The sequence below is a fragment of the Dermacentor silvarum genome, chromosome 1, assembly GCF_013339745.2.
Source record: "Dermacentor silvarum isolate Dsil-2018 chromosome 1, BIME_Dsil_1.4, whole genome shotgun sequence".
Taxonomy (NCBI): domain Eukaryota; kingdom Metazoa; phylum Arthropoda; class Arachnida; order Ixodida; family Ixodidae; genus Dermacentor; species Dermacentor silvarum.
The window spans coordinates 228552958-228561005 of record NC_051154.1 but is presented as its reverse complement, the minus strand read 5'-3'; positions in this window follow the sequence as shown (position 1 = coordinate 228561005).

The window sequence follows — 8048 nt, the reverse complement described above, 5'->3', positions numbered from 1 at the left end:
GTTTGTAAGCGAATGTTTGCAAGTTCATACGGCCAATAAAACTAATATCCTTTCTTCGTATAGTTGTCTACTAATTTGCTATCGCAGCTTCGCCTTTCGGGCGAAGCTGCGACATTTTTTTTTGTTTAAAACATTTATTGAAATCAAAAATGAATCCGCGAACGGTGAAGGCGAGCTAGCTCCTTCGCCCGCCGGTACTAGGGCGCCTTTGTTTAGAAGTCCTGTGGCCGCGGCTGCATGCTGAGCCCGCCGCCTCATTAGCTCTAGCGTCTCGCGGGTTGGTTGCTGGGCGGCATGCTCCTTCCCACTGGCCCAAGATTGGGTTGGGAATGGGTGTAACGGTGGGTGGGTAAGCGCATGCGCATACCGTGTGACATGGCGAGGCCGAGTCATCACAATACGGGCATTTCTAGAGATACAGAGCGGGACGTGCTGCTAGGTAGAGGCTGAGGTGAGGGTAAGTGTTTTTTTCGTCTGTAGTCTTCGCCAGGCCACAGCCTCTTCGCGGGTGACTGTTTTATGTGCAGGGCTGTATTTTTTTTTTCGTAATTTGAGACAGTCGTCGCAGAAATACTCTTGCGACATATGGAAATCCCACCCTCGTGTTGCTCTGGAACGTCAAGCAAAATAAATAAATAAATAAATAAATAAATAAATAAATAAATAAATAAATAAATAAATAAATAAATAAATAAATAAATAAATAAATAAATAAATAAATAAATAAATAAATAAAGTAACCAATCCTCGCCCTGTCTTCAAAAATACAAAGACGTATAAAGAGCATGAGCATGCAAATGTGATAAAAAAATTGGGGAGGAGCGTACGCGCTGCTTACAAATGATGTTCATAACATAGGGGAGAAAAACAAATTTATTTTGCTCGTGTGCGCAATTTTCGGGAGCAGTGCTGCTGCTTCTGACGATGAATTCTTCTTTTATTCTTCATGATTTATTTATTTTTGATTTATTTATTCATTTATCCATTTTGCACTTAATCTCACCCTTTAGCCGTTATTTTTCAGCTTTGTTGTTTTAAAACCCTGCTCGATGCAATTTTTCCCACCTTTCCCTGGGTGAGCGCGAGTTCACCACGCTGCCGGGAAACCCATCGACACCTTTTTTTGCTGGTGGTGGAAGGGTGGCAGTTAAACAAGTATGAAAAAAAAAAAATGCTCGCGATAACCAACTACAACATGCATGGCAGCACAAGCACGAGAACTACGTCGTGGCTAATTTATATGGTTTTCATCTTTTGCAGTGCTTTTCATGGGGTGATGATGCGGTTGTGGCCGCTTCTGACATAGAGCATCATTGTACCGCTGCTTATAAAGCTGAAGAGCTAGATGCTTGTCGTGCGAAGCTTCCGGCACATCGCTAGAGTTCTAGTGTCTTTCCCGCATCTCTCTCTCTCTCTCTCTCTCTATATATATATATATATATATATATATATATATATATATATATATATACGCGCACTGAACTTTACAGTGTTTGTTTTACTTCCAACATTTTTTAAAGGCTACCAAATTTATTTGAATTACGTCGCTGTAGAATAATTACCTGCCCAGGCGAACATCATTTGCAAGACGAATCGAAGCAATTTCTTCCCGAATGAAACTAATTACAATGAATAATTTATTCACGTTTATTATCTTCAACTATTATTATCTTCGACGTTCCGCCGCGGCCGACGTCTAAATAAACCCCAGCCGCCTCTCAGTTGTGGCGAAGGGCCATCCCTTTAACAGTGGACCCCTGTGTTCGTCATTCAATGTATCCGCCTACAATAGGGCTACCATGCTTTTCCAATGCAAGATCGATGTGTTCTGTTTTCTTTTTTTTTTTGTTCTTTTTTTTCTCGTAGGGCGGCAATTATACAGGATTTGTCCGAAAAGTAATGTCAGTGATTATATTGTGAAGCGACTACATATACACTGCAGCGCGCTAGGACTTTTTGGGATTGGTGGAGCTAGGTGGAAGTTAGCTTACGCACGTGCGCTCGCTCCGTCATCTGCGACTATCTGGAAAGTAAGGACAGGCTTCTCTGTGAAACTCGTGTTCATTTCCTATGCAAGCCATAATGTAGCGTTCGTCGGAACAAAGGATTGCCATCAAGTTTTGTGTGAAACTCGGCAAGTCTGCAGTGGAAACTGTTCCTATGATAAAGACGGCCTTTGGTGATAAACGTTTGTCGGAATGTCATGTCTACCGGTGGCATAAGGCCTTTTTAGAAGGTCGTGAAGAGGCCAGCGATGAAGCCCGCTCTGGACAGCCATCAAGGACTATCACCGACGAAAATGTGACGCGTGTGAGAGATCTTTTGAACGCAGACCGTTGTTTGAGTGTGAGTTTATTGGTGTTCACGAGATTTTGAGAAGTAGCGTTCACGAGATTTTGACGAGTAATTTGCAGATGCGAGAAGTGTGCGAGAAGATTGTGCCCAAGGTGGCAACGGGCGATCAAAAATCGCGCCGAGTTGAAACGTGCCAGGAACTTTGGGACCTGTGTGAAAGTGACCCCCACTTTTATTGCGATAGCAATTATATGGACACTTCAACCGGATTTCTGCCGTCGGCGTTGCCGTCGCCGTCGCCGTGAGGTTCCCTATAGATAAAATCTTCGCCGCGCGCCGTATGCCCGAGCGGAAGCGTGCGGAGACGCGCGCTATCACGGAGAGCGAACGCACTCAATCTCCCACGCGCAAGCAAGGAAGCGGGAGGCCAGCGCCGGAGGGAGCGCGGGGGGGGGAGGGGGGGGGGGAGGGGGGCGCACTTCTACTCTGCCAACAACCGCGCTCGTCGCTTGCCGGCACCGTCTCTTATCTCCACACGGCTCTGACCTTTATGCGCCGTGCATTCGCCGTTCAGTTTCCGTTGAAGCGATAGACCGCACGTACCTTCGCCGCTGCAGCGTATGGGCTTGCTGCCAGCGTTTTGACAGTCGTTGTCTGCAGTCATTCAGTGTGATCTATTCATGTTTGTTTGTGCGCGCTCACACCACGCTTGTTCATTCAGTTAGTAATAGTCGGGCCACATTTTCCAACGCACGCTACACATGCAATGCTGCCCGGGTCGGCAGTGCAGCGCTACAGGTGTGTCCCTTCGCACGCGCTGCCCACGGGAAGCGCTTCTCATCAACACCACCGTTTCACACGCGCCTTCTCGTGGTCATCGAGTCTCTCTTCATGTCGGTCTACTTACGCCGCAGCACACCTGCTTACTTAATTTGCTCATGTTTACTACAATTCATATTGCTACCAAAGCCGCTCACCTTACTTCGTATGACATTGCTGTGTTGCTATCGCATTCATTGCTTCACCCTTAGGGCGAAACTGTGACATTCTTTTAGACAATGTCATCGCAGGTGGCGAGTCCTGGGTGTTTGACTATGATCCCGAAACAAAAATGCAAATTTCTGAGTGGCACACCTCGGCGTCCCCTTGCCCCAAGAAAGCCAGAATGGGCAAGTCAAAGCTCAAGACCATGCACAATGTGTTCTTTGACATCAGGGGTCTCGTCCACCATGAGTCCATACCACATGGTAAAACCGTCAACGCCAAATTCCACGTGTAATAGCTCAGGAAGCTCAAACGAAGGATTCATCGCCTCCGGGCTGACATCGTGGGCAATTGGAAACTTCACTGTGACAACGCGCCAAACCCGACCGCCTTCCTCGTGACCCGCTTCCTGGTCGATTCAAAGGGCCAGTGGTTCCCCAGCTGTCCTAGAGTCCTGTCATGGATTTTCCAGACTTCTTATTGTCTCCGCGCTTGAAAACTTCCATGAAAGGACATCATTTCGGATCCGTTGAAAAAGTCAAAGAGGCTTGCACCAAGGCTCTAAAGGACATTCCGGAGGAGGCCTACAGTGACGCCTTCGATGCCTGGAAATCTCGCTGGAAGTGGTATATCGATGCAGGAGGAGCCTGTTTTGAAATAATTTAAAATGTTGTACCGATCTGACCGATAGATGTTTTTAATCGATTCAATGACATTACTTTTCGGACACACCCTGTATAAACTGACTTGCGAATGCATGGGATAAAGATCTGTACCAGGTGTTACGAAATCACACGCAACGCACTTCGAATGAAATGCGCTGGCGAAGCAGGCACGATGAGTAGACATAGTTTACTGTCTTCCTGGATGATACGACGCAGAGCCAGGGGTAGGACCCAGGTGGGTACTTCTGCCATGACGATGTGTAAGGTCAACTCGCTGTCTAGATAGAGAGACGCTTCCAAAAAATTAAAAAAGAAAAAAAAGAACTCTAGTTTATTGGGCATTATTGCTAGAATTAATTACGTGATTTTAACTGAAATCTGTTCAAGCAGCAGTGCAACCTCTTTTACAGTTATTCTGACAGTTACTGCTACATTTAGGTGCTTGTTGTGGGGTTATTTTTTACATTGGGTGGTATGGTCAGTGAGGATGGGGAAGGGGGTGGCATTTGCGTGCGGTCCTATCCCGTGTCACCCTCTATAGCCTGCAGTAATGGTCGGGTTAAAGAAAGTTGACGTTTCGAGCCAGCCTCCCACACTTTTGTTTCAATAAATGTATACTCCTGCTTGGGGCCGGTACATGCAGAGGTAGACAGGTATCCCTCCTCCCTGTCCCTGTAGTGCCCTGTTTTTGTTATGCTAAAAACCTTTTGATGTCTCTCTTCGCCAAACATATATCATTCATGCAGCCAGAACTGACACCCTTGAGATGTTTCGCGTGACATGATTAATTAGGACCACAGTAACATCTCATGAGTTACTGAAAACTGTAATATTGGTTCTCGCACGCTTCTTTTTTCAGCGAGTTATACCTATACGTCGATGCAACTAGATTGTTTAAGTCATTAAACGGCAAAGTTATCAACTATGCTTTTGAAGGTAAGTTATACACGCAATAGCAAACAAATCGCCACTTTTTTTTTACTACAAGATAAATTACTTTCTTCCGTGATAATATATGAACGCGCGCCTCGCCTGCGTGTAGACCATTTATATTTCAGCCCACTTACTGCACTTTGAGGTGCCATTCCCTCTCCTTGCTATAGCGCAGGCTCGTTTCTAAAGTTCGTGCGTACTTCCTGCGAGTGCGATGAGTCTTCCATCATAACGAAACGACCTGTCCGTCTTTTCTCTTTTCTTACGTGGCCATCTCGCTCTTCTCTAGCTCCTTCTGAAAACAGAGTCGTGACCACGTCAGCAACAGCCGCGACTGGGCATCTATCACTCCTGGAACGCGGACTCTCTTCCGGAACGGTGCATTCAACAGTCCTCGCACGCCTATCGGTCCTTTCATCTAGCGCTCCGTTTTAAAGCCCGTCACTTCGCGCGCGTAGGAAGATGTAGGTCGCGCATATCCGCCGACGCCATCAAAACAATGTTCTCGGAAGCAGCGAATCTGACAGCTCGCCCCCGACCTGTCCGCACACGCACGAGGAGACGCGGACGCTGGTCGTCTCTGCGCGGTCATGCAAGACCCATTTCGTTTGTCGCCGCAGTGAAGGCCGTGCGATGCGAGCTAGCATAAAGAGCATGAGAGTCCAGAAGGAGTGCTAGGAGGAGAGGGGAGGGGGGGGGGGGGCGGGTTGCTACGGGGCAGGTGAGGTCGCAACGAGTGCGGTGATACACCTACAAACCCAAATTCTGACCGACGCATTCGTGCCGGACCGTGCATGCAGTTTGCATGCAGCGCTCACGGTGCCTGGCAGTGCATGCGCGCGTTCACCACCCGAGCTGTCAATCTACCAGACCCATACCATCGATGTTCGCACGGACGCACGGATGCACTGTATGTGTGCGCGCGCGTGGGTGTGTGTGTGTGTGCTTGGAGGGGGGTAGTACAGTTTAACTATTGCGAATTTTAAGCGTAAGGACTTGCAGCTCGATTTCTCTGTCACCAAGAAAACTGATATCCGATCATGCTTTAGTGTTGTCAAATCTGATCGAGAATAAAACATGTTATCAGAACAGGGAATACGTTACTTTCGGCAAAACATTTCGAGATTTACTTCTCTTGGAATTTTAGTCACGTTCAGACTTCTGAGACCGTCGCTAGCGGTCTTAGTTGGCTATCCTCTATACTCTATCACAGTTATTTAATTTCTATTAAATTTCTTAATCCGAGACTCTGAATTCCCATCTATCAGATGATTCAGAGCCTTCTGAAGCAGAAGAGAAGGTTTACCGAAGGTCTTAATCCCTGCAGCCACCATGCCAAAGCCCCAAGCACTTTCCCCAAGTTAACAGCGCTCACATTCACTGCTAAAACCCTTTTTACAGCATCAACGACTCGCACGAGGCTTTCATAATCAACGCAGAACGCCGCGGCATCATCTGCGTAAGCTATAAGTTTTACTTCTGCCGGTTGCAGCCCAAATCTTCTTCTCTGTTCATTTACCATGATACTCAAGCAAAAGGGCTCTAAATACAAAAAAAAAAGCGGTGAGAGGGGGAACCCTTGGCGAAGAGAACGTTGCACTTTTATGCATTCCCTCATCGTTTGATTTACTACCATTTGGGTTGTACAAGCCCATGGTCACTCCCTCTCTGATCACACTGCCTAAGTTTACATAGTCTAATATACGCAGTAGAAAATCATGGTCAACTCTGCTAGAAGCCTTTTTTAAGTCAAATTGGATCATCGCCAGTCCAAGTCCAGCGACATCACAGCCTTCTAGAATAGAAGGTTCTACATTAATGTTTCTAAAAATTGATCTACCTTTGATTCCGCACGTTTGGTGTGGCGCCACTAATTCAAAATAATTACAGATTGCAATATCTTAGCTAATATTTTCATTAGGATCTTATAATCTACATTAGTTGAGCTGATTAGCCGATAGCACGTGACACGCAGTTTTTTCGGGTTGTTTGTCTTTGGTTATAAGAATTGTATGTATCGTTGCAAAGGAAGGGGGCAGTACACTAAGATAATATGCTTCATTGAAAATCATGGTTAGGCTTCGCGTTAACCTGTATTTCAGAGCTTTGTAAACAGCTGCTGTGAGCCCGTCATTTCCGGGGGACCTGCCAGGATTGAGGTTGTCAATCAATGGTAGAATTTACCTCGTCCTCACTAATCGGACATTCCCACTACTCTACTGCCTCTTGCCTGAGACGAGGCATCAATGAAATAAGCTATCTCCTAAAGCGTTTCAGGTCCACGATGCTACGGGCAAATAACTCACAAAAATAGTAACAAAAGGCTTGTTGAATTTCTGTTGGTCCGCTCGTAACAGTTTCTTGCCAATAGGGATACATGTGGCACATGTATCCCTATTCTGCCTAGCAATCTTTTCGTAGGCGCCTTTACCCATCATCATCTTTTCAGCTCTAGCTCTCACCAAAGGCCCCGGCTTCGATATCGTTCTGTATCAAATAGTTCTAACTTATGTTTAAGTCCGCGAATGTCATCGTTAAACTTGCCTCGGCTTTCTTTTGCATTCCTCTTTCATTAGCTGCTGCAAGTTTGCCTGCATTGCTTTTTCTTCAGCTTTTCTTCAGTTTCTCAGTGGTTGGAGCTCTGGGCTGCTGTGGCCGACGGCAGAAGTTTTATTCCACTCCGGGTCATGCATTTCTTGTTATTTACAGTGGTTCGAAGTTTGGTGATACAGACGCCAAGTGCCTGGAATGATGCAAAGAATGCTTCGCACATAAAAAAAAATAAAGGAAGAAACCAACGTGAACAGTAAGAAAAACGTGAAATTCTTTGTCAATTAAACGAATGCCACAACATTTGCTGTGCGACGATGCGGACGTTTATGATGGATCAGAGGTGCACCTCGTTTGTTATAAAATCTACTACGGCGTCTGTGAGCAGAATCAAAAAGGTGATTAGGTACGAGCTTTTTTTTTTGTTTTGTTATCATGAGCACTTCCCGAATCTCGCAGACGTCGAGATAGAATTTATAGCAAACGAAGTGTACCTCTGAATCATCAAAAACGTCCGCATCGTCGGCCAACAGATGTCGCGTTCCTTTAATTGACAAAGGATTTGGCGCTTTTTCTTTTTACTTTTTTGATGATCACGTTCTTCCTTTCTTTCTTAGTTTG